Source organism: Rhinolophus sinicus, chromosome 8, assembly GCF_057876585.1.
Source record: "Rhinolophus sinicus isolate RSI-liver-muscle chromosome 8, RSI-T2T, whole genome shotgun sequence".
Classification (NCBI taxonomy): Eukaryota; Metazoa; Chordata; class Mammalia; order Chiroptera; family Rhinolophidae; genus Rhinolophus; species Rhinolophus sinicus.
This window is the reverse complement of record NC_142508.1, coordinates 56,145,743-56,173,599: the sequence shown is the minus strand read 5'-3', so window position 1 is coordinate 56,173,599 and position 27,857 is coordinate 56,145,743.

The window sequence follows — 27,857 nt, the reverse complement described above, 5'->3', positions numbered from 1 at the left end:
AGAAATCTTCCATATCAGCCACAATGTGGAGATGCTCTGAAGGGAAGGCTGACAAGTAAATATAGGAAAACCAATTGGGAGCCCACTGCATTCATCTAGATGAAAAATGATGAGGGTTTCAAGTAGGACAGAGGAAGTGGGATAGAGAGAAAGCTTTGGAGAGCTGCGTAAGAGTGGCTGTGTTATGAATCCTATACCCAGATCTCAACCCCATCACCAGGCAGGTCATTAGAGCTATAAATTACAAATTAATCTTTTTTTTTTTTTTTTTTTTTTTTAAAGCAAGGGAGGAAAGTGTTGCGCGCGAATTCTTCCTCTGCCCTCTGTGTGTGTATTTGATGACTCTGGTTTTCCTCTGCAAAAGTCAATGAAACAATTAAGTCTCTGCCCATTTTTCCTCATTCTGATCTCAAACAGTGTTAAAAAGGCTTGCGCTACACTTTTCACACCCGGGCCTGTTAATAATGCATGCGTTCTCCTTCTTCGTTTCTTTTGTCTTTGCTGCTTAAACACCGTGGAAATGCGGAAGTGTTCCTTTGGTTTCTCAATGTCCATCCTTCCAAACATTCAAACAGCCACTTTAATGCAGATGACTAGGGGCTGGTAAAATCCTTTCTACCTTGCACCAAATCCCTAAGAAGGGATAAAAATGGATCTTTGCTAATTTCGTCAGCTTGCCTTGTGACAGATTCTGGGTTTCATTTAAATAGCTTCTCCCAGGGTTGTGGTGGCTAAGCTACAGAAGGGGATTCTGCTGCTCCTCAGAGTGTGGTCTGTGGGCCAGAGGCATCGGCTTCATTCCAGAAAAGGGTTTCTCAACCTTGACACTATCCACATCTGGGGCCAGAAAACTCTTAGTTGTGGGAGCACCATCACTTGCCTGTACCCACCGGATGCTAATACCCCCAGTTCTGACATTGCCAAAGGTCCACTGGAGGCAAAATCACCCCAGCTGATAACCACTACCCGAGGCCTTACTGGACACGTAAACACTCCAGGCCCATTCCAGAGCTAATGAATCAGAGGCTGCATTTTCCAAGTCACCAGGTGATTCAAAGGCACACTGAGGTGTGAGAAGTGCTGGGCCGGAGCACTGGTTCCCAAACTTGGCAGCACACTGTCATCACCCAGGAATCTCGAAGACAATTTTAGTGCCTGGCCCCCACCCCCAGAGATCCTCATGGAGTCGGGTGGGTCCATCTGGGCACTGGGATTTTCAAGATGATTCCCCAGGTGATTCTGATGCAGCAAAGGTAAAACCACCATTTCTCACATGGTGTAGCCTAATCCTCACATTCTGCAGATGAGGAAACTGAGGCATAGAAGGAGCAGGAACTTCCCCAGCTGATAATCAGTAGAGACAAGATTCACGCCGTAAACTTCCATTACGGTTCAGGAGCCCTAGGAATGCTCCACTAGTCCTTTCTAGCTCCGCTGAACTAGGTTTGTATATGTCTTTTTCTAATTTTTCCCTCCCTAATGCCATGGTGAGGTGTCTGAGGGCAAGCATGTCTGTCTGGCTCACCATACCTAGGTGTCTTCCTGGTGCTGAGAACTCCTGTGCACAAAGGACAAGCAACACAGCGGAGTGAGTGGACAGGGAAACAAAATGAACACACAACAGAGCCCTCCCAGTCACAGAGGAAGTCAGAAAAAAAAATGAGAGGTGTTCTGCCTGGGGCTGAGTGCAGCTACGTGCTCTTCCTGCCTGCTCACTGGCCGGCCTTTCAGCTCAATCTCTGTCACTGAGGCCAGAGCAGGCCGAGGTCCAAGTCCAGGTCCAGGTCCAGCAAAGAACCCCACCATCAGCATCTCCAAAAGGAGCCTTGACCGCAAGTCAACTGTGAACCCAGCACTCCACCCCTAATCCCCCCATCCTTGTGTGTGGTGAGGCCAACCATGTCTCTGTAGATAAAGACACCAAGGTTCAGACTAGTAGCACTTCCTCTTAAGTGCTAGGGAGCTAGAATTCAGAGGTACCTGTGATTCCAGCCCTCCCAATAACCCGACAGAGAAGGGTCTCTCTCTGGGTGCCCCGAGGAACTCTGGATGTCAGGCCCAGCTACCTTCTCCAGCCTCATTTCTCACTTTTCCCCTCCCTTGCCCACGCCTTCTAACCCAACAGGACTCTCCATCCACTTTAGCCACACTGACCCCCTTTCACTTCCCCTAACATGTCATATTGTCTCTCACCTAAGAGCCTCTGTACTTACTGTTCCAGTGGCCTCTAATACTCTCCCACAGCTCGCTCTTCTCCATTCTTCAGGTCTCAGCTTACAAGTTAATTCCTACAGGAAGCCTTCCCAGACCACCCCTCTCCAGGGAGACGCTTCTGTTGTATGTCCCTGTAGCACATTCTGATTTCTACTATATTCACAATACTGTCTAATGGTGATTCCCTGTTTAATTGCTATCCCGAATATGTGATAAACCTTGGGAGGGCAGTGGGCATGTGCTTCACCTCATATCCCTACACCTAGTGTCATTCCCGGCACGGACTGTGTGCTGAATAAACATTTATTCAAGGAATCAGTAAACCAAAAAATGTTCACAGCATCCCAGTCAAGACTTGGGCCTATATGGTCCCTTTCAGCCGGGTCCAAGACTGGAATTAAAATGAAGAGATGGAGGGAAGAAGTTTGTTTTTGTTTGGGTATTTGGAAAGTCGCATTATTTGTGAAGAGATGACAAAAGAATCAGTCGTCAGATTCCTGCCTCCTGATAAGCCGCCTAACTCTTCAGATCTCCTCGGTAAAACATGAATGATGCAAGGCCAAGGAAATATTGCTCAGCAGCAATGAAGCTTCTGGACCATGTGTGAGAAGCACATGCACTCCAGGTTAGGGCTGAGAGCCTGGAGCAGTCCCCCTCAACATCCATCCAAGTTGACAAGGAATGCCCCACCTCAGACTGGCATTTTGCCCAGAGATAGAGGGCTTTTGTAGGACACATGAACGCACATACTTGCATGATTAACATTTAGCAAATGGGGATGTGCTTTCTCCTGGGCCAACGCCCTGATGACACATGGTTGGATGTACGGCTGTAGAATTCAGCTACCAGGACAAGACGTCCAACGTGGCCATTTGGATGAAGATGGCGGTTTGGGATCCCACAAAAAGAAGTACAGACCTTGAAGAGTCATGTCTTTCCACTTCTTCCTCCTCGTCCTTCTTTGGAAGAAATGTATGGAGGTGAAACTCACATAACATTGATTAACCGTTTTAAAGAGAGCAGTTCGGTGGCATTTAGTGTATTCACCATGCTGTGCAACTCTATTTAGTTCCCAAATACTCCATCACTCTAAAGTAAAACCCCGTACTAATTACGCACTCACCCCCATTCACAACTGCCCCAGCCCCTGGCAGTCGCTGATCTGCTTTCTGTCGCTACGCGTTTCCTTATTCTAGACAGTGCGTATCAACAGAGTCATGAATGGGTGGTCTGCGGCTACGGCCTTCTTTCACTCAGCACTGAATCTTCGAGGTTTATCTGCGCTGTACCATGCTCAGTGCAATTTCCCCTCACAGAGCTTCCCACCTCTTATCGTCCCCCAGAACATTCTCAGACCTCACACCTGCCAGGCACAGGCCAAGCCTTTCCCTTCAGGCACTGCTTCTGACAACTAATAGCACGAGCTCTTCCAGGTGGAAGAAAGAGTCACAGATAAATACGTGCATCCACTAAGTCACCTCCAAATGGGGCCCTGTACCCTGACATTGTGAACCACAAGCAGGAGTTCCCTGGGGGGGAGCAGCTCTGAGGGTACATGTTGCTCCTCTCTATTTCTGGTTCCGTCCCAGCATCAGGGACGATGGCTGAGGCTTCGGCACAGAGGTTGAGTAGCTAGACCTCAGTGCATCCTAATTTTGTCCTGACGTGGAACTGTCAAGACCTTTCAAAGGCAGCGGTTGATTGCAATGCCAACAATAAGCTCTGGCTTTTGGCCTCTCTCTGTGAACCCCACAGGGTTTTAGACTTTTCTTTCCTCTCAGTTTTTGGGTTTAGATCTTTTTAAAGCCAGCACTGCACAAAGCAGAAGCACATGAGTGAATTCCCTGATTAGAGCTCTGTGCTTTGCCAGCAACGAGCCGTAGAGGGGCTGATTTGACAATCTCTGTGTGGAACCTAGCAGCTCGTGGTCAAGTGCCGACTACAACTGCTGGGGGCGGTTCCTCTGCACTTCTGAGTGCGCTGGGGAGCGGAGCAGAGCTGGAAAGGCAGGCAAATGCCCTCGCTCAACCTGTCTCACCTCTCCTCTGGGCTGTTGCTACGAAGGGCCCCCCACTCCAGTCTCATGCTTTCCATGCCTGCACCCTGCATCCAGGACCAGTGTCCCCAAAGCGGGACTGACCACTTTGCTGTCATCTCTAAAATCCTTCAAGGGCCCTCTAACCAGGGCAGCAGGGGTTAACCTGGGTCTAGGCACCCCCACACCCTCTGTAAAGGGCCAAAAGTAAATATTGGAGGACTTGCAGGCCATCGCGCTGTCTCTATTACAACTACTCAACTCTGCCCTGTTGGACCTCTATCGCTGTTGGACCTCACAGAGCCACACATCCACGCCGATGAAACAGTCTGAGGTTCAGACACTCAGTGCCCTCATTTTGTAAAGAAGCATTGGTTTACAGCAGACACGCCACTGAAGATCTTCTCTGAGCATCTCAGGACACGTGCAAAGACACGTGCAAATATAGTACAACACTGAGTTGTATTAAAAAATGGATATTGAAAGTTTAAAATGCTCTACACCAGCACCACCAGTTACTTCTAAATGGGTGAATTCTTCTCCCCTGACATGATAGATGGGTTTCTGCTGCCTCAGCCTTTTGGGAAAATAAGCACCCCAGAAGTCCCTGTGCAGGTTTTATTGTGAATCAGGTGTAAAAATCAGATGGCACTCTCCTTACCGCCTCCTAAAAACCTGCTGATTTATGGAAGCTGGGAGAGATTGCATTGCAAGGTTGAAATCAGTACTCTCCCTTTCTGCTGTTCCCAGTAACACTTCGCAGAACTCAGAGAAAGGTCCTGGCGCTAAAAATGGGAAAATAAATAGCTCTGAGAGGGTGTTTGAGGAAAAACTAGTCATTTCCTCAACAGTGAAGATAACGGAAGAGCTGAGAATAGGAAAGTCAGAGAGTAAGAGGAAAAAAAATAATAGTAAAAGTGAAGTCTCAGTCCTTCCTGTTTTAAGTGACACGGTCTTAGGTAAGTAATGTAGGCATGCTAGGACTGATGCAGGGTTGCTGGATGCCTGCTAATATTCACTGTCTCTTTCTCTCTTAGCAAATGTTACTCTACTAACAGACTATTTTTCCAGCTTCCCTTAAAGCTGGGTGTAGCCATATGACAATGAGCTATGCATAGAACTGTGGTAGCAAACTTCCAAAAATTACCTTTAAGAAGGGGTATGGCCTTCCACTTCTACTTTCTTGTGGCCTGGAATGTATACCTAATGGCTGGAGCTTGAGCAGCCATTTTTGGACCATGAGGCAGCATGCTAAAAATAGCAGAGCAGCATGGCTGTTCTGCGTCCCTTGATGGTTTCTTGAAGCTGCCATACCAACCTTGAACTGCCGAGCTCCAGTTATTCTTTTACTTGTGAGAATAAACCTTGTATGTTTAAGCCACTGTTGGAGATTTCCTGTCACGTGAAGCCAAATTTGGTTGTCCTGATACAAGTACAACTTCATAAGTTTGCTGTGACACTTGCAAAGCCAATGTAAGTGCAAAGTGCCTGGAAGGAATACAAAATTATATCTCTTTCTCACTGTCTTTTTCACACACACACACACACACACACACACACACACCCTACCTCAAGAGAAACTGTTAATCAAAAGTTTATCGTTAAGTATATAAGGAACATGTATGTAATTTTGTCTTATTCTGGACGAAGACTCAAAGAACAAAGATTATTATTACACAGGGAGGATTTGGATTTTGTCGAGCTAGAAAGTCATTTTAATGAGTCCGAGTTTCAAATTTTGACCTTTAAATTATTAGAATAGCAACTAGTCTAGAATGACACAGCAGGTCCTCAAATAATGTCATTCCATTCAATTCCATTTTGTTACAACATTGATGAGATGCCGTGGGAACTTACCTCTTGTTCATATCAGTCAGCCTGTGATAAAACTGGTTTTGTTGCGCGTCATTTCACTTGAAGTTGCTGATCATATCAACAACATTAAGTGAGGACTTACCGCGTACACAACTCCCCAAATGACTTCTACACTCTAATGGCTAAAAACCAAGGCTGAAACAAAACTCTTGATTTAGTTTTTACGCCAGCTTCTCTCTCACTGAGCTTCATCCCAGGAAATGGCACTTCCCTGTCATTGTGGCCCATCTCCCAAGAGCTATCCTCATTCCCTCGTTTTCCCTTCTGACATCTGATTCATCAGCAAGTCCTACCGAATTACCTCCACAGCCTGTCTCCAACCCTCCCCTGCTCCCTCCACACCCCCCACTGCCTGATGCCAGACCCCAGTGTTTCCTCCCCAACAGTTGCCATGGCTCCTTGGCCGATGCTCTTGGTACCAGTCTTGCTGTCCTAAAGAAGCCAGAATGACCTTTTAAAAAACTGAGTATCCGGTTATGTCGTGAGTCTGATGAAAACTGTGTAACGGTTTCCCAACACCGTTTAGCACACGTCCTCACCCTACCTGCCTCACCAACAACTCCTGCCCCTCGCCCTCGTGGTTCCTCAGCTCCGGTCATGTGGCTTCATTTCTGTTCTTTAAATGCACTGAGTTTCTTCTTACCATGGGACTTTCATATCTGCACTTCCTCTTTGCTCAGAAGCTCTTCTCCCACATCGTTACATGACGTCCTGACTACCCTCTCTGAAGACCTCCTTCCCCCCAGTTTCTATCAATCTACAATGTTGTAGCATCATTGTAACACAGGTGCACACCTGATGGCTAGGGACCTGAAATCCCCACTAGACTGAAGCTCCATAGGAGTAGGGACCGTCTATGCTGCGTTCACAACTATATCATGTGTGCTCAGCATTAGTAGGCTCTCAATAATTACTTCTTACATGAGTGAGTTGATAGGTCATGTCAATCAAAGTATTAAAATCAGCTTGGTTGATTTGACTCAACTACTGAAGTCATTATGGTTGATATTAAACTCAAAATAAATCCAAACAGAATAGCTAACATGAATCCACAAGGATTCCAGACTTTAATGGGCTTCCCACCACACCCACTACTCCACACTACATCCGGTCATTTCAGTCAAAGGCCTTCCTTTGGAGCCAGCAGCCATTTATTTAGCTAAACAAGCTTAGATGGGACTAAATTACTTATCAATAGTAGGTGGGGGTCAGAGCGTAATAAACATATTCCTGTTTCCATTTACACCTCTTCCTTCTCTTTGTATTGGCAAATGATAAAGATTGTTAAGAGATTATTGAACTACTTTCACCATCTCCAGGAGATGTGCAAAGCTTTTCTCTAATTAAGCAAATCCTAGAGATACAAGTCAGCTGAGGGAAGATTTTCATTTTTAATGTTAGGCAGCCAGAACTGAGATAAGCATTTCCCCACCTTTTTTGGGCTCTGCCTATGAACATGCTAAGTGCAGTCAACCACCACATCTGTAGGATTCCCCGCCCATCGGCACACACCCTGGTATGGAGCCTTTTAAGCACAGAAAATAGAAACACAGCAGAGAAAAAGTTTGGCTCAAAGCTTGACAAGGCAGAATGATCAAATGTGTTAACACTTTCACTGATCAGGAAACACAGTGAGTTAAATAGCAATTAAGTTAATAAACCGATTCTCATTTTCTTTACTCAATCAAAAGATCTCAGACTAATTTTCTAACTGGTGACTCACTGCTTATTAATGATTTTAAACAGTAGTTTTGATAAAGCAAAGATGGCAGTGTGGTTTAATACTTGGAATATCATTAGTTCAGGAGCTGGAGAGATCTGGGTTCAAATCTCAACGTACCCCTGATAATCTACTTAGCTTTAGGTAATGTGTCCAAACTCCGTAATCTTCCATTTCCTCATCTTGTAAACAGGGGTGAGAAACAACCTCGCAGGTTGAAAGTATTGCAATGAGATGTTACCAGGCATAAAGCACTTTGCCCAATGGGTGGCATGAAGGAAGTTCACAGCAAGTATTACTTCCTGGCCTTTTATCCCCACCTTTATTATTGTCAAGCCCTGAATCTAGCCTTTATCAGCAGTAAAGATCATTTGGTCTAATAATTTTTTCAGATGGTTCACTTGCAAGTGGTCCAGTTTCTTTGCATGGATTTTAACGTGAGTTCTTGCTCTCTCTTAAAATAAAATAGAAGGTCTTAACATAGCCCTAAAGAGCCTCTCAGCTAATCTGGGTCCTACTTACCATTCCTTCCTTGGTTCTTGTATCAAATCCCATCACTCCTTACGCTCCACGTTCCAAACTCCATGCCCTCCTCTGTCTTCCTTAAATATGTCAGTGCTGCCGTCATCTTTACATATCTGTCCTTCTTCTCCAGGCTTAGGGTCACCAGCTCATAGAAGACCTCATCATGACCCCTCTATGGAAAGGTTCTCCCATCACTCTCCCATGTTTATTTCCAGCAGGACTCTTAGGTCCAATCAGAAACTATCCTTTCCAGGCCTGTTTTCTTGTTTAACATCTGTGTTCCTCCAGGCAGCAGTATTACCTGGTTCTCAGACGATTGCTCTGAACATACTCCCAATAGGTGTTTCACGAGTAAGCAAGTAAAACAACTTGGTGGTATAATGTTTTGATTTGGTTTCCCCCCAAAGGACACAGGACAAGGATCTGGGTACAAGTGGTTAACTTGGGAGGTAATTTCAGGACAAACCAGCAAGGAAGTGGGAAAGCGACACAGGGAAGGTACATAAACTGGGAAACGGGTGGTTTTGCATGTTCGTTACCACTTTGGGCAACTGAGGCTCTCTCTGGGGAACACTAGGAGTGGAAGAGAATAGCCACATGGCTGTCCACATGCCGCATGCCCACCCCGGGAGAAGCATGTCTCTCTCTCTCCATTAATTCACATCAGTCACTGATCTACAGCTACAAATCCCTAAACATTCCCAGCTTGCTTCAAAACACAGGCAGAGAAAGCATTCAAAAAACTGCAGGGCTGGCAGTTGGAAATCAGGCAGGGTGTGTCCCAAAGTGCTAAGTTCCAATGGCATGTGTGATAGTGACCTTCATTGTTCAAGAAACCTCAGGGCACATAGTCCAGCCCTGAAAAGCAGGGCCACTCCTGAACTCCAGTCTATGAACCATGCCGGAACACAGACATGAATGATACACGTATGACCCACAGAGGGGGCACATACATGGTATACCCATGGCAGCCACCTTTTCTGCTCTCTTCCCACATGACATCTTAAAGCCTGACCAAACAAACAAACAAACAAACAAACAAAACAAAACAAAAAAAAAACCCAAAGCCATTCTGTTCACCACTAAAGATGCATAGCAATGTGTGGTTATGTACTATGCCTAGAACGTCTATTCAAACGCACTGGGACTCCCCAGCAATGGTCTGGGGAATGGCTCCGGCTTGTGATCCGACATTTTTCTGAAATAACCAATACCACATTCGCAAGGTTTATGCTGCAAATTACTCTGTACAACATGGCATTAGAAGTCAGTGATGAATGAAACCACCTTCAAAATGTCAACATTCAAACCCTAGATGAGAGTTTCTCCTCTCCACTTTCATTCAAATAATTATCTTCCCTGGACTAAATGATATTTTTTAATTCGATCGTGCCCCATAGCCATATGCTTATTTTATTGGGACGCAAGAGAACGGTATCTTAATTTCTCATAATAAGAGTTTTCATGAAAGCTAGAACTTCAGTGACATGGCAGTAATCAAAACTGAAGTCTATACAAGAGGTAAATTATATTGCCTTCCAAATTAATTTGCAAACAGTCACAATGCTAATAAAAGGCAGGCAAGATTGTGATTTCCCTTTTGCAAAGCCCAACTCAATAACCAGGAGAAGCACACTCGCCGAGGAGCACAGTATCAGTGGCAGGTCTTGTAACACAAGGCTCGAGCATACCCCCAGATGTGCAGTGCAAGTTGTGGAGACTGAAGCGCCACAGGTTTGGAGGACACATGCCTCCAATTCTTGGTCTTTGGTTTTCTTATGCTCTGTGGCTGATCCTGGAAGATGCCAGGATCCTGGCCCAGATACAGGAATCAAGGAAGTACCACCTCCAGGGCAGGGTTCTGCGGAATTGCTGGCCCTCTAACCCCTTCTTTAGGGAGGCCTTTGAGGTAGATCCCACCCCCGAATAAGTGGCTTGATTTTATTCTTAACATCTGCAGCGAAGATCTTTCCTTTGAAATTTACTTCAGCTGATAACTGAGTCTCTTGGCACCTTGAGCAGCTTGAAGGCAAGCAGTTGGTGGGTGGGTGTTAGTTTCCTATGGCTGCTGTAACACATTCCTACCACCAACTCTGTCTTTTTTTTAATTATTTTCCAATTACAGTTGACATACAATATTATATTAGTTTCAGGTGTACAACACAGCAATTAGACATTTATATACCTTACAACGTGATCTCCCTGATAAGTCTAGTACCCACCTGACACCATACATAGCGATTACAGTTTTACTGACTGTATTCTCTATGCTGTACTGTACAATACCCATGACTGCTTTTATAACTGGCAATTTGTCCTTCTTAATCCCTCCCCCTTTTTCACCCAGCCCCTAACTCCCCTCCCATCTGGCAACCATCAAAATGTTCCCTGTATCTATGAGTACAAACTCAGTGTCTTAAAAGCAACACAAATTTATTCTTTTGCAGTTCTGGAGGTCTAAGGAGAATCCACTTCCTTGCTTTTTTCAGCTTCTAGAGGCCGCCAGCATGCCTTGGCTCGTGGCCCTGCATCACTCTAATCTCAGCTTCCATCCTCCCATCTCTGTCTCCTTCTTTGAACGTCTTGCCTCCCCCAGATAAGGACCCTTGTCCTCACACCCATCTGGAGAATCCAGAATCATCTTGCCGTTTCAAGGTCCTTAATCATATCTGTGCAGTCCCTTTTTCCATGGAAGGTCATGTGTTCTCAGTTCTGGGATTTAGGACACGGACGTCTTTGGGGGCCATTATTCAGCCCACCCCAGTGGTAATCACCACTGTGTCTCCGGCACCTAGCTCAGGAAAGCCACCTCCAAGTAACGTGGAATTATAGTGAAATGGCAATAAAGTGAGGCACGTCGGAGCATGTGCCTTGAGTATAAAATCAGACAGTCTTGGCAGTGAATCCTGGCTCTGCTGTGAGACTGACCAGCTTCCTGAAGCTCTATGAGTCTCTGTTTCTTCATCTGAATAGTATTTGGTATTACCTGCCTTGAGTAGTTAAGATAAATTCGATAATGCCTATCGGGAGGTTCACCTGTGCTTGTTACACTCAGATTCCATAAGCTCTCACTGAGACACAGAATGAAACCAGGTGTCAGCAAGTGTTTTCTGCAAAGGGCCACACAGTCAATATTTTCAGTTTTGAAAACCACAGTCCCTGTTGCAGCTCTGCCGTCACAGCACAAAAGCACCCACTTAAGTCACGTAAATAAATGAATGAGGCTGTGTTCCAAAAATACTTTATTTATGGACATTCAAGTTTTAATTTCATGTCCTTTTCACATGCCATAAAATATTTTTCTTTTGATTATTTTTCCCTAACCACTTAAAAATGTAAAAACATGCTTAGCTCACTGGTCATTCAAAAAGAGGAATCAGGCTGGATTTGGCCCACGGGTCATAGGTTGCTGAACCCTGAACTAAGTGATCTTCAAACTCCCTTCCATCTAAGAGTCTATGATTCTATTAACCAGAAAATAGTGTTGGAGACAGTCAAATCCAATTTCAAATTCAAATTTCACTTCTTTAATAGCTGTGTTACCTCCAGTAGCTGGGTTAACCTCTCTGAGTATCTGTTTTCTCACCAGCCAAATGAGAAAAACATCTCTCATATGGAATTTACAAAGGTTAAAGTAAGCAAATGACACAATATAGTGTCCAGGTTGGCTGCTGTCACTTAATAGGTGCTCACTAAATGTTAGCTCTCATCCATCTCCATTCACATGGAAGAAGGATGTTTCTCCATTGGAAGAATTTGGCCCTAAACGATCAAAAGAGGCCATTTTGATCAAAGAGGCCAAAGAGGCTTTCAAAGAGGCCATTTCCTCAATAACAAGATGGAAATACTGACGGTGCTCTCCACTCTTTAAGAGCATGTCAGGGTCTTGTGGGGTCTCTGGTCCCGCTCCCCGCACAAGAACACAGGATATGGTGAGGCCAAAAAGGAACACCATGGAGCCATAGATAGGGGAGTCATACCACTATATTCTCAATGATGGCTGGTCGAGACACAAAAGCAAACATTTACCAGTACCCCAACGAGGGGTCTTCCTGCACCCCAGTCTCACTGGCAGCCAGGTGAGACACAGGAACTACACGATCTGCAATCCGTCATCCATGCCTGCTAACCCCACTTGCTAGCTGCTATCCGCCATCCACTTCTCTGCCAACCAACCAACCCCCCAACACAGCCACTGTAGTTATGTTAGTGGCTAATGGCTAACTGATTATAGCTGATGGCCATCTACTACGCGAGATAGCACCTTTCCACATGAGGTCGGGAGCCTGAACACTACTCTCTGGGACTCTGTCCCCACAGTCAGACCCAGTGATTTACCCCAAGTCATGATGAATAAGAAAGAGCAGTGACCCCCAAATGATTTTGCACACTGCACTTGCTCGGCCAAGACTGGGATCGATGGAGGGACAGCGTGTCTGCTGTCCAATGTTTTGGAATTCTTCCCACCCTACTGGAGGCTGAGGCTTGGAGAAGAGTCCTTAGGTTGAGTCCAAGGTTAATCGTGGTTGGATTGAGGGTGAGGAATTTCTCAACTCATTGAGAGTAAAAGAAGATGGCAAATGTGTTGTGCCTCATGCACCCTATTCGATCTCCCACCCCACCCCCACAGAGCGATTCTGTCCCTTTAATATCTGCCACTGCTAACGGAAGCACGCAGTGATAAAACACCAGCTAAGCGCTTACATCATCTTACAATCAAACATCTCCAAATCTGTTTATCTGATCAGCCCCAAATTCTGTCAGAGCGTTGACATGTGCATTTCTAAATAATTTCAGGATGTCAACCTGAATAGACCCGCAGAATCGGAAAGTTAATTATCTTTGACAACTTTGCCAGCTAATTTCCTATTTATATGTACCGAACTGGGGGCTTTTTTCATCCCCTCTTGTCACAAAGGATTTATCAATCAAATCGAGGCCTAAAATTGTCTGCCAAGGCATTCCGGCTTCCCAAAGGGGCGTTTATCTGTTTGAAATCTCGCCGACTATCCAATGACAGCAAAGTTGACATGAAACAGAAAAGGAGCCGCTTGGTTTCTGGGTGAGGCCCTGGAAGCAGAGGGTCCTGCTGGCCAGTTCCCTCCCCCCGGCCCCCCAGCACCCCCACCCTTTCTTTCTCCTGTCTTATCTGGCTCTACTTGTCATCCCCCAATTGCCAAAGCGACACCAGCTTCACCTCTGGATTTCAGCTGACAGGCCCTGCCAAACACCAGGGCCCTGCCTGTCCCAGCCAATCCGCTAACCCTCACTCAGGAAGGTGCGCCCTGGGAAACCCAACGGGCTGGGCGCTGACAGGCGGTTTGATGGTGGCGACTGGGGTTCCTGTTGTTGCTACTTCCCTCTGACAGGCAGTCATGTTTAACTTTAATGGCCATTTCCGCTGCCGAACTCCCTAGACTGGAGCTGCCGCTTTACAAGATTGCAGCAGGCTGTCACTGAACTAGCAGCGGGCCGGGCGAGGGGGTGGGGGAAGCCTGCCTGTAATTCTGTTATTGGTTCCTCATGTGAAACTCTGGCTGCTGACGAGGCAGCTGTAATAACGACAGGCTAATAAGACTGGCCTGGACCTACCCAGTTCCTGCCCACCCACCAGAGGCACGGACTAGGAGAAAGTCTCTGGAACGTGTTCTAATCATTCATTCATTACTCAATACATATTCACCTAACATGTTCTCCAAGCTGATCACAGTGTACCCGGAGCCCTGCCTTTTCAGGAACTTCCACTTTAATGGATGACATTCATTTCTCTTGTTTAACACATCTATGTCAAGTGTCTTCTATGTGCAAGGTACTGCTATAAGCACAAAGGAAAGAGTGGGAGGGAAAAAAGGGGAAAAAAAGACCTATTCTCATGGAGCTTGTATTCTATAGCAGGGACCAGCAAACTATGGCCAGGAGACAAAGTCTGGCCCCCCACCTGCTTTTGTACATAAAGTTTTGTTGGAACAGAGTCACACCCGTTCGTTTGTATATTGTCTCTGGCTGCTTTTGTGCTACAACAGCAGAGAAGAGTAGTTGTAACAAAGACTATACGTCCTGCAAAGTCTATTACTATCTGGCCCTTTACAGAAAGTGTTTGCTGACAAATAGAGGTAACCCCACACACTTTGAAGTACCGTTCTTGAAATGGACCTCAGTCTCCATTTCTCCCTTTTGGAACACTCTGGGGCCCTTTACCTCTTATGTGGAGTCAAACTGATGTCCCAAGAAGCTCCAGGATTCATACTTATGGTGTCCTCCTGAGGCCTCACGGCCAGGCCCCAGTTCCAGAGCATGGCCTGGCAAGGTCACCTGGATATAGAAGAGAGAGTCTCAAACAAACGGACTGCTCTCCTTTCTCCACCCACGGGCCCCAACGCATCTCACTGTGTGGAAGGCAGGATGCCGTCAACATCGAAACAGATCACAGGCTAAGCACACAGTGATTACAGCCTCAAGAGTTCAAAGGAAAACACCATTGGAGGATGTGGTCTACGTCCTATGTTGATACAAGAAAATTCCAAATGGTAGGTTTAACATGACCAGAAAATGAATCCTCATTCCCATTTTCCTGCACACTCTTGGTAAGCCTGCATTTGGGAATCGGTGAAGCACCACCTTCGAATCACTGGAAGCCAGTATTCACAGGTAACACGGAGGATGATGCAACGTCGTGAGTAATAACAGAACCAGAGCTATGCAGGGTACTGGAAGCCACAGAGGCAAGGATATCTGTGTTGTTTCAATACAAACTGGTTGTGAAAAGCAGTATGAGTAATAACAGCGTTGCCATCTTTTGCTCATGATGGAAGATATGACATCACCCAGGAACGGCTTATTGACCATCAAGGACACAAAGAAGAGGTCCCCAAACCTGAATTAATGGTCCCTGGACTCTTTGCATGCACAGACTGGGCAATAAACAAATTTATATTTTTCTACAACATCAGCAGTAAATCATTATACCTCACAATGGCCCATCAATTTTGAATAAATTTTATAACCCAATTGTTTATATAGACATGGGCCCCACAAAAAATTTTCCCAGAGTCCCACACACCCTCAATAGGTCCTGAAGGCACAATGTGAAGGTGTGATCAAACAAAATGGTGAATGATTAATAAATTTTAAAAAATTATTACAGTAAAAGACACATTGCCATTAACCCACCTCAAAATACTCCCCCTCACTTCAAACACACTTATCCCATCGTTCTTGCCACTTTCTGAAGGAGTTCTGGAAGTCCTCTTTCATGAGGGTTTTTAGTTGCATTGTCGTGGCTGCCTTGATGTCCTGAACTGATTAAAAACGTTTACCTTTCATGGTCATTTTGACTTTGGGAAAGAGCCAGAAGTCGCACAGTACCAGATCCAGTGAATAAGGTATATGAGGACACACCATAATGTTTTTATTTGACAGAAGTTGCAGTACCAGAAGTGATGTGTGACGTGGAGCATTGTCATGATGGAGGGTGAAGTACAGACACTCATGAAAGAGGACTTCCAGAACTGCTTCAGAAAGTGGCAAGAACGATGGGATACGTGTGCTCAAAGCAAGGGAGAGTGTTTTGAAGCAATGTGTCTTTTACTGTAATACATATTTTTTATTTAAACAGTCACCATGTCTTTTGAGCATACCTCGTACATGCATTTCCATCTCAGAGAAATATCATGTTAAAACAAACAAACAACAAATAAAGAACGAGCAATTATAGAGAGCCATAAGTGATTTGAAGGAACGTCCCCTTTACTCATTTTCCCTGAAGGACATCTTGCATTGACCAGACTTGTCCTAAATCCCTTTCTTTTTCCTACTAGTTCTCACCTCCTGTATTTTCCAGAGCTTTCATTTAATGATTCTGCCCCAAATCCTCCTTCCCTTCCCCAGCCTGCTCACTTCTTCCTTCCTCTCCCCCTACCATTTATCATGGTTCTGTGTAGCTCAGTTTGACTTTCCCACTAAGTTCATCCCAATCCAGTCTCCTGTCTTCTGCATTTGACTCAATACCTGATTCTGCATCTCAAAAGTCTAGAAGTGGCCTTGAACAAAAGAAACTCTCACTGCTTCTGACCACAACTTCCTCTTTCATGGACGTTGGAGGAGGGGTCCCTCTGCACACTCTTATATCATGACTATCATATTTGTCATATTATAGTTGTCAGACTAAGTTTCCCCCCAAAGGCGGAGGGATGGAATAAGAATCAAAATACAGACTGTGGTGCTGGCCAGAACACTGACTTCCAGTTGAAATAAAGTTTTGAGTAGCTGGGTAAAACGTGTACAAGAGGCTGAGTCGAGGAGATCTTGAAATTATATAAGCAATTGGTTTGTGTCAAAGGTGTATGTGGCAGAAATGATGACACAAGATTCAAGGCATTAATTATGTAATGTTATCAATTTCAACTTGATTCTTTCATACTGAGGCTTCTGCATATAAAAATTATATAAAATATAAAAATTAAACAAAACTTAAAATATTATATACATATTATATAAAATAAAGATAAATATATAAATAGTATACAAAATAAAAAGTTACATTATATAAAATAGGCTTCTGCATATAAAAATTATATAAAATATAAAAATTAAATAAAATGTTATATAAATATTATATAAAATAAATATATATAAATATATAAAATAAAAAATTGTATAAAATATATTTTATATATACTTATATGTAAATATATATTTATTTATATAAAATTTATATAAAATATAAAAATTAATCTACGAATCTATGGGCAAAAACTCTTGCCACAGGGATTTCACATGGTGCATGAAGGGAGGAAAGCAAAGCCATTCCTCATTCCCCTTCTCTATAGCCAACTCCATATAAAGTACTTAATTGTGCATGTGCGTGTGCGTGCATGCGTGTGTGTGTGTGCGCGTGCGTGTGTGTGTGCGCGCGCGTGTGGTCTTGATAGTAATCCTAGAAAGCAGTGTGTTTTCCCGAAAATAAGACCAGGTCTTGTATTAAGTGTTGCTCCAAAAGACGCATTAAGGCTTATATTCAGGGGATGTCATCCTGAAAAATCATGCTAGGGCTTATTTTCCAGTGCGGTCTTATTTTCGGGGAAACACAGTGGAAAAATCACTTTTCTCATCCCAGGCAAGACCCAGATGTCAGATGGGGCCTCCTGCCTTTATAAATGTCATTAAACATCGCCCAGATGCGTTCATTCCAAAACATTATTCACTAAGTGCCCACACCATCTGTGCGGTTCTAGGCACTGGAGATAGAGCAGAGACGGGGAAAGTACTGAACACAGGAGCTCATCTTCTATGCTAGTAAAAGGAGACCATCAGGAGAGAAGCAAACAAGTGGAAAGTAGAGAAAGACACAGAAGACACACTGCTGCGTGGGACGTGCGGTGATGGGGACGGAGTCAGCGGAGACAAGGGAGGGAGGCCACTCTTGGAAGTTGGGATCTGAATGGGGTCCCCAGAGACAGTGAGTGTGGGAGGGGTGGCACAAAGCAGGGGCAGCATTCCTGACTTGGCTTGTTTATCGTTTGTTTCTGCAGAGGATGAAAATGACTTGTACGTGGCCAGGTACAGAGATTAAGATTCGGTGAAAGAGGTTAAAAATCCAGGAATCCAGGGAGGGTGTTACTGAAGGCTGGAGGCCGCGGTGGTGGGGGCTGGGGGCTACTATTGAAGGAGACAGGAAGTGGAGGACAGAATGGTGAATGGGTGTGGAGGTGGATCAGAGGGTGGGAACACTCATCTCCGTCCTCCGTGTCCTCCAGCTTCTCCATAAAGTGAGATTGGGCTCATTGTCTTCCCACTGGCTTTGGGTCAAGATCTGGGAGGTCACAAAGTTCTGCTACTAGCATGAAATGGAAACGGGCCTTTATGGGGGGGGGGGCAGATCGAGCTGGGAGAGGTTAGACAACAAGACACCGTAAACACTAATAGAACCCTGAACCCTTAGTCACCTGGTTCCTGACAAGAGGGCAAGCTCTGGGGCTGGCCTCCTGGGTTTTCTACCCTGGATCCAATACCTCCAAGTTCCAGCATCCTGGGCAGGTCCCTCAACCTCTCCTAGCTTCTGTTTCTGCAGCTATAAAGCAGTAGTAACAACAGTCCCTACCTCTCACGGCTGCCTTGAGGACAGAATGAATGACTCCAGGGAAAGTGCTCAGAACAGTATCTGGTAGAGAGTAAAGCTTACTAAAAGCCCCTTACCACAGAGAGACTTATTCCTTCTGTGACGTGGGTCATTCATACAAACTGTGAGGGTCTAATAGAGGCCAGGCACTATTCCAGCTGCTGAAAAAATAGAGCGATATGACATAGCCCCTGCCCTTGAAGAAACCACAGCCAACTCAGAGAGACTGGCACATGCCAACTCAGAAACAATTGCTGGGCAGATTGGGGTGAAAGGAACACAATACACGCAGCAATGAGACGAAGGTCCGATGCCCATCCCAGGAAAGGCTCTCAGCCCTCATTTTCAGTTGGATTAGCTGGAACAGGAGAAATCACTTCCCGGGAGTGAAAGGCTCTCAGACCAGCCTCTGTTTTTGCCACATCCTGTGACTGGCCTGAATGAGCTGAGCAATTTGCTGCCTAATTCTGCATGGGGCTGTCAGGGCCCATGGTGGCCGCCTCCTTCACCAACTCTACCCATTCCAGCACCCAGTCCGAAGACTGTGGGCAGTGGGACACCCTGAGGAAGACCTGCTCTCACCATGTGCACTGTAAATAGCCGGCAACACAAAGCCTCCATGCACACTGCTCTGTGTGGGTGCCTGGTGCAGAGGGACACTGCAGTGACATCTGCCTGACTCTGTACCGTCCTGCTAACTTGCCTGGCTTTGCAAGACCCTCTCCCAGACCCATTGTTCCCTCTGACAAACATGTCAGCACCAACTGTCTGGTACAGGTGCACAGGGCCAGTGAACATTTACCGGAAGCTTCTACTTCCCAGGAAGTGTGGTGGGGACCACAGGGTGCATCGGTCACCCATCCAGGCACAAGCGTCTCACCCACTTCACAGTTTCTGTGACCTTGTGCTAATGCTTAGTTTGCTGGCCTGGAACATGGAACTAACACTCCCAGTCTGTCCCAGTGTGGCCAAAGGCACAATGAGAAGACGCTTCAGAAGAATCTGTGGGCTGTAGCAGACTTTTGTTGGAAGCAACGTTCCAACAAAAAGCACAAAGACCCTACATAGGTGCTGGGCAACTGGGAAAACCAAATGCTTATCAGAGGATCAGCTGCCTAAAACCCTTTTGGGAACAAGGAAGCGTTTGCATTCATGAAGACCATTAGAACTTGCAAACGGAAAGACCTTTAGAGATTAGGCGATGAAATGCTCTCATTACAGAATCAAGAAAACTGGCTCTGAGAGTTTAAGTGACAAAAAATAAACAAGCCTGGATGCTGTTCTGAAAATATAAGTGATTCTTTGCTCTCCTTTATGAAAGAATCAGTCTTTTCTACAGAATTCACAATGGATGTTTTTTCTTCTGGGTCACCAAAAACAAGTTCATTTGAAGTACAAAGTATTTTCTGGTACCTTCACTGATCAATTTTCAACTCATTATTCTATTTTTGAACATTATTTAGACTTTTTAAAATGGGGGTGTGGAGATAGGAAAAGTAGACCAAATAATTTTAAACAATAATTTATTAGAAGTCTTATTATTATTATTATCTTTTTCTTTTCTGGCTTAATCAAGAAAGTCACATTTCTCAAAAGCACACGAGCCAATGCATCTGACAAGATGCAATCAGAATATGGACGTCTTCCTAGCATTTCATTTCTTGCCTTCAATCCAGTTCAAACTCCAAAATACCACTGAATGAAGGATTCTCAACTCAACATTGAAGAAAGAATCAAGATTTCCATTAAAAAAAAAAAGAGAAAAAAAAAAAAAAAAACGCATGTTCCCAGGCTTTTATTCGTTTGTATTCCTATAAGAAGCAGCTGCAACTTTGCATACAAGTGATTTCTTTTTACATAAATAAAATGTGGTTTTCTTCCATTTTTAGTCACTGGAGCATTAAAAAAAAAAAAATAAAGTAGAGGCAGTTGAAAGGGCCTGGTTTAAAAAAATAACTTTGTTGGCTAACTGAAAAGTTTGTCGTACATCCTATTCCCAATTCAATTTACATTTACCCCCATAGAACTCTATGCCTTTTAATTGCTACTCTGATTTTTGATGCAAAGATTTCTTTCTCCCAAAGATGTACTGCTGCCTGAGATAAATGATATTCAGGGATTTTGAAAGTACTTTTAAACATGGCATTAAGAAATCTAAACGTGAAGCCTATGAACATCAAAGGCAAATGTGTCAGCAAGTAGCCTGACTTAGAAAGAAATCTGTCAGTCTACAGATTAGCCAGGTGTTACAAAAACACAGGAAGAACCATCATCTTATGACTTATGCCCACACTGGGCTCAGTACTCCATATGGAGCATTGAGCTGGCTTAAGAATGTCCACCAAACATACAGACGGGCCAATAGACATGTGAAAAGATGCTCAACATCACTGATCATCAGAGAAATGCAAACAAAACCATACGGAGATACTACTTCACGCCCGTCAGAATGGCTGTCATCAATAAATCAACAAACAAGTGTTGGCGAGGATATGGAGAAAAGGGAACCCGGGTGCACTGTTAGTGGGATTGCAGATTGGTGCAGACACTATGGAAAACAGTATGGGGGCGGGGGGTGTCCGCAAAAAATTAAAAAACTACCTCATGACCCAGTAGTTTCACTTCTGCATATTTAGCCAAAGAAATCCAAAACACTAATTCGAAAAGATATACTCATATGCACCCCTATGCTCACTGCAGCGCTGTTTACAATAGCCAAGATATGGAAGCAACCCAAGTGCCATCAAGAGACGACTGGATAAAGAAGATGTGGTACATTTATACAATATTACTCAGCCATAAAAACAATAAAATCTTACCATTTGTTACAACATGGATGGACCTAGAGGGTATTATGCCAGGTGAAATAAGTCAGGCAGAGAAAGACAAATACCGCATGATCTCACTTATCTGTGGAATCTAAAGACCAAAATAAATGAAGAAACAAATGAGAAAAGAATGTCCCCTGAAGAAATTCTGCAGTGGGATGCCCATACGCTCCCAGGCAAGCATCATTTCTTCCCCTACCTACTTTGCTTCACTCTGTTCCCTTTACCTGGTGAGGACTCCACTTACTAAGTTAAAAAGCCTTGGTTGGATGAGCTGAGGACATTTTTCTACTTAACTATTGACATAACCCAATCTAGACACATAAAATTTTGCCCTTCCAGAGTTGCCCCAGGGGCTCACATTTTTAATTGGCGAGAGGCCACAAGGAACAGCCCTCCCATACTTAGTAGATTAAAGCAATGTGTTTCACACCTTCTTTGTTTCTCATGGTCCTGGGGGTCTTCTGGTCTGGGCCAGCTCGTCTGGGATGGTTGACCTCGCATGGCCTCACTCACATGTGTGGCAGTTGGTTCAGTGTCATCTGGGGAGACAGGAGGAGGATGATTTGGCCACACGCCTCGTCATCCAGCAGACTAGCCTGGGCTCTCTCACATGCCCACGGCTGCAGGGTTCTGGAGAACACCAAGAGAGCAAGCCACAACGTGGAAGCACCTGCCAAGCCTCTGCCTGCTTTATGTTTGCTGTGGTCCCATAGGCTAAGCAAGTCTGAGGCCAGCTCAGGGTCAGTAAAGGGGTCATTACCAGAGGGTGTGCTAGAAGGAGGGGAATAATTTGTAGTCATTTTTAATTTATCACATCCGTTCATTAAACAAATATAATCGATCTTCATTATTTAAAGATTCCATATTTGTGAATTCGCCTACTCACTAAGTTTATTTGCAGCCCCCAAACCCCAACTCACAGTACTTTCATGGCCATTTCACAGACACGCACAGAATGGTGAAAAATATGAGTCACCTGACACACACATTCCCAGCCGAGGTCAAATAAGATAATGCTTTTTTTTTTTTTTTTTTTTCAGAACAGATGTCATCCTTACCATCTACCCAGTACATTTTTCACATACTGTGGGCCTTTTTTTTTTTTTCCACTATTGAAAATGGACCCCAAACATAGTGCTGCAGTGCTTCCTAGTGTCCCCCAGCTCGAGGCTGTGATATGATTTGTGGGAAAAACACCTTAGATAAGCTTCCTTCTGGCATGAGTTATATGGCTGTGAGTTCTATGTTAATACATCAACAACATGTATGAACTACAGTGTATTAAACAGAAACACACAGAAAACAAGGTCCTATATGGATCAGTTGATGAAACTGTTATGACCAGAGGCTCACAGGAACCTAAATCTGTATTTACTGTGGGAACAGTTTCTCAGTGTTGGCTAACTCAGTCTTGACTGTAACGTTCTAGAACATAACGGCCATGAATAATGACAGTGGACTGTGTTTAAAGCCAAGTACTATGCCTAGAGCTAGACATTTGGAGAACCCCCAGCTTTCAAGGAGCTTGAAGTCCAGTGGGGGAGTCATGTATTAATGAATGGTACTAATGAAAACACAATTTCAGGTAAGTCAGGGAAGGTGACGTGAGCAGGTGAAGTGTGAGCTGAGACCTAAAGGATGACTAGGAAGTCAGGTTCCCAGGAAAGGAACTCTGAGTGCAGGGGGCTACTGGGGAGCACACTTGGCAGCGACACTTGCAAGGGACTAAGGGAAGCTGCACTGGACAGAGGGAGAAGCAGCAACAGAGGACTCAGCCAAGCTCACAGGGAACTGTGGAGCTGGGAAGCCTCACCATCAATGGCCCCTGTGGAGGCAAGAGGCATGGGCCTTTGTGCCCCCACATCAATACTTCGTAACCTTGGGTGAGGCAGCTCCCTTCAGTTGAGGACAATACCTGGGGAAAGACTCAGCGGTCCGCTGACAACAGTCCTGGCAGTTAAGGGAAGCAATGCTTAAGTGGGAATAGTAATCAGTGCCTCCCAAGCATCCCTAAAAGCAGCTAGAGACAAAGGATAAGGGGAGCAATACCAAAAGCAGGAATAGTATGTGCAAAGGCCCTGTGGTAGGAAGGAGCATGGGGCATGTAGACAGCATACAGAGGCCCATGTAGGGCCTGAGGCATGGAGAGCAAGTACAAGCATTGGATGAGATGAAGCTAGACAGCAGTCCAGGCTGAGAGTTTGGGTCCTCAAAGAGTAATATGAAACCACAGGGGTTTTTAAGCAAAGGAAGAAATCTGCTTCCATGAAGAGAACAGAGAGAAGAGAGGTGAGGTCGAGTGGATGCAGGAAGACCAGCTCATGTGTAGTAAGATGGTGGCTCAGGAGATGGTGAGAAATGAATGGAAATGAGAGACGTTTAGGAGGTGAGGTCAATAGGAGATGAGGCTGGCATAGATGAGGAGAGTGAAGGGTAAAGGGTACCACAGATGCTGCTTGGTTCCTGCTTTGCCTGGATGAATAAACGGAGGTGCCTGCACTAGAATGGAGAGCTCCAAAGGAGTTGGAATCGAGCACGTTGTACTTGAAACAGTGAATGGGGATACTTAGCTGATGCTTGGATCTCTGTGTCTGGCACTCTGGTTAGGAACGAAGATTTGAATTTAGGGGTCACGGCATAAAAATGGTAATTAGGACGCCTCGGTGGGGATGACATTGTCCAGGGAGCACAGAAGAGGAGTAGTCTAGGGGACAGCCCACATTCAAAAGCCAAGTGGGAGGCGACAGGGGCAATAAAGCATCCCAAAGAGCAGCTAGCCAAGCAAAAGGAAGTAGAGGGGAAGGTCACAGACCCCAAAGGAAGACATGGTTTCAAGGAGAAAGTGGTCCAAGGTCAAGTGCTGTTGAGCGTCCAGTAGGATTAAGACGGAAAATTTTCCACTGGATTAATGACAGACAACAGAACTGGTCTCAAATGTGAGAAAACAAATAATTAAGCAGCATTTTATTTTCCGTTTGGGAAAAGACAAGCCTGGGTTATCATGTTGCTAGATAACTCATTCCCTCCCTTTTGTGTTTGGCTCATGAAAGGAGAAGCTACAGAAATTCTTAGCACTTAGAGAAATGACTGTGTATGCTTTAAAGCCAAGTAAACATTGCCTTTGATGAGCTTGGGAACAGCCAAGTGTCTCTCTTGCTAGAAAGATCAAAAGCTTGGATAGAAATCAAATACATAAAAATTAAGGAAAAGTGAGATAACGCTCTCAAACCTACATTTTACAAATTGTAGCACCAAGTCCTGGTGAGTTTTCAGTGGGCCCTATAGGCGTTCATTCATTCACTGATTGTAAGTTGACACAACATGTTGGAAAGCATTCTGATAACGTGTAACGAGATTCATGAAAACAGTCCTATTCCTTAAGATAACGATTCTGCTTCTATGAATTTTATCCAAGAAGATACTTCAACAGAAACAGAAGGAAATAATAAGCATGCAGATATTTAATGGAGATTTTTCTCTAAATTTAATTCTTTCAAAGCAATATTTGGGGACAATTTTACTAAATATTTGTAAAACAACGGGATGGAATACTAAGGAATCATTAAAATGACTTTGTAGCACCACAGGGGAACATGTTGAAATACAAATAAAACAACACAGAGTAGTTTAGTGTTGTTTTATCTGTATAAATTACACAGGAATATGGAGATAAAAATGAAACCATGATGCATTAGACAGTAGGGTCATAGATTGGCAATTTTTAAAGTCATTAATATTTTTGTGCTGCCTATTCATTTAAAATATGCAGGAGTAATCTCTGGGAAAGAAGCATCAAAAGAAGAAAAATGCCTTTCTAAAAGGGCCTTTGATGTAAAACTGAACAGAAACATCCGACTGTGCTCAGAATAAGATGGTCTTGATTCCACACTGAAGTATTCAAGCTGAAATTGAAAGGAAATGTCTGACTTCGTTCTTAACTTCAGCACGCACTGATAGAAGAGAAAATAAACTCACCAACTTGCCTACATGTTTGGTGTCTTTGCCACTTTGCTCCCTCTGTCACATCACCTCCGCAAAGGGAGTCATCTGGGGTTAGAGAATCCTACAGAATTAAGCAGACAGAGCCGACTTCTCAGGTAATGATCCCTGGAGGCATCTGAAGGTCCAGCTCATGTGACCCACAAGGACGTTTACAAGTTGTGTGTTGTCTGTGGACCTTCTCCCCAGCTGAGAGCAAGTGCTAGATCTGGAAGAACTTAACAGCATCCTGAGCACTTTGTCACACTGCCCTGTGACCAAGGAGCACATGGCAAAGAGGCCTGGCAAAGAGGGTCTGGCTCTCACATCCATCGCAACTGGGGACAAGAGCTGGCGTTCGCTGGTGTGAAGATTGAGTGCTTGGATTCCCAGCAGCCACACGACACTCGTCCACTAAAATTGAAACGTCTGCTTTCGTTTTCACCTCACTGAATCACAGGGCCCCTTCTAGCTGCTGTAGCTGTCTTCTTGAGAAACAGGTGAACATTAAGTCCTGGCATGGACACTCCATCTTAACTCCAGGTGCCCAGAAAAGAAGAGCGCCTTTTCTGTTCAAGGAAGGAAAGGTTTTGCTGTTGCTCGTGCAATAGGAGGAGAGACACACCATGAAGGGATAACTAGGGATCACTTCTGACCACTGACCATCACTCCCAGGCATCCAGCTTCTCATAGCAAATATTTGTTATATTTAAGATGGTCCTTGCAACAGACAACATCCGCAAGGGGGAAAGAAAGAAAATGTGCAGCAGACGCTGCATCGGTTTCATGAATATTCCCTGCCTCTTGCACAGAAATGATCTGGAGTTGTTTGTGCTGATGGAAGAGCCTTTGCTTGTACAACAAAAATGACCACTGCCCTCAGAGAATGAGACATGACCGAACATATACATTAAGTGTCTAAAGTCCTTTGGGGAGACGAGACCAGAGTGTAAACCAACTATCATTTTCAGAGTTTCTTTAAATTATCTTCTTCCCAAACCCTTAAGCCACACCCATTCCCCAATCAACAACCTATTTCCCAACAGTGGGTGGCAATATGAGCATCTTAAATCATAGCCGTGGACCAGTCCAGAGAAGTAGAATCTGTTTGCCAAAATGTAGGTCTTGCTAAATAAATTCTTCCTTGACAGCAGAGAAAGGCCTGGCTCAGAAAATGGCTCCTTAAACATTTTAATTTAATTCAACAAAGATTTATTGTGTACTTGCCACCAGGAGCCAAATTCCAGGACCTGGAACTTTCAGAGAGAGAGAGAGAGAGAGAGAGAGAGAGAGAGAGAGAGACATTGTTATGCATTTGGCTGGGGGTTGGGGGTGGGGCAGATTCTGAACCCTCCAAAGCAAGTTAGCATCATCCAGGCATTTCACTTGATTGCCTGCTTCTCCACCCGGCCCTGGAAACGTGTCCATCTTGTCTTTGGGGCACAGGTTTCTGTCTGCTCTCAGTTCTGCCTCTTGCAGACAACTTGGTGCTTCCTTGTCAATGTCTCCAGGACTCACCCTGCCCAGAACACAGCCCACTCCTTCTCCCAGGCCCCCTGCCTCATTCAGTCTAAGATTTGGCATCCAGTCCCTCACAGTCCTCTGATTCTCTCACGCTGCACTCATTTCCCACTTTGAATACCTGCCCTCCAGAGACAGTTCCCATCAGCCCTGCCTCTCAGCACCCAGGAGATCAGCACACACTGTGGACAGTGCAGGACTGCGGGTCTATGGCAATCGCCCCGGGTAGGAAAAGCCTGGCTCGTGCGCGCTGCGGGCTTACAGTCTATCCAAACGGAAACACAGCACAAACGACAACCTAAGGCAGGAAGAGTTGACCAAAGGCCTGAGCACAGTGTCAGTCAAGGGCATGAGTTCTCCCCTCACACGGCTTGGGTTTGACCGCCGGCTCCATCACTGGGGGTGTGGCCTTCAGCGCATCACTCATTCCTTAGACCTTCATGTGCCTCATCTGTGAAATGGGGCAGTAACTGTATCCACGTCAGAGGAGTTTTGTAAAGATGCAACGAGATAATCTCCCTAAAGTGACTGGTATCTAGTCATCCGACAAAGACACTGTGAGCTGTTTTTGTGAAACTCATAATAATAAGGTTCCCTTGCCCGAGCCACCTTCACATATTCACACCGTCTCAGAAAAGCCATGGCATTTAAGGGCACTTCCCTGCTTCTACAACCCACTCTGAAATCTGATACAAAGTGCCTTTGTGTCACTCCTTTCTACAGCCCATGACTGGAGACATCCAACAGCACAGAAATCACTACCCCTGAGGCTGTCAGAGGTGCTGCTCCCAATCCTGCTATCAAAAAGATTCCTCCTGCAGATAACAACGGAACATGCTGGAGAAAAGACTGAAAACTCCCTGCAGACTTGGGAGAGTACCCAGTGCAGACAGGTTCTGGAGGGACAATGGCACTAGGAAGAAGGCAGTGCAGAGTCTGCACTACACCATGCAGGCTGAAGGGAAACCATCCCAGGTGGAGATCTGGACGTCCACGAAGGAATGAAGAACTTCCTATGTGGTAAATACCTGGGAAACTGTG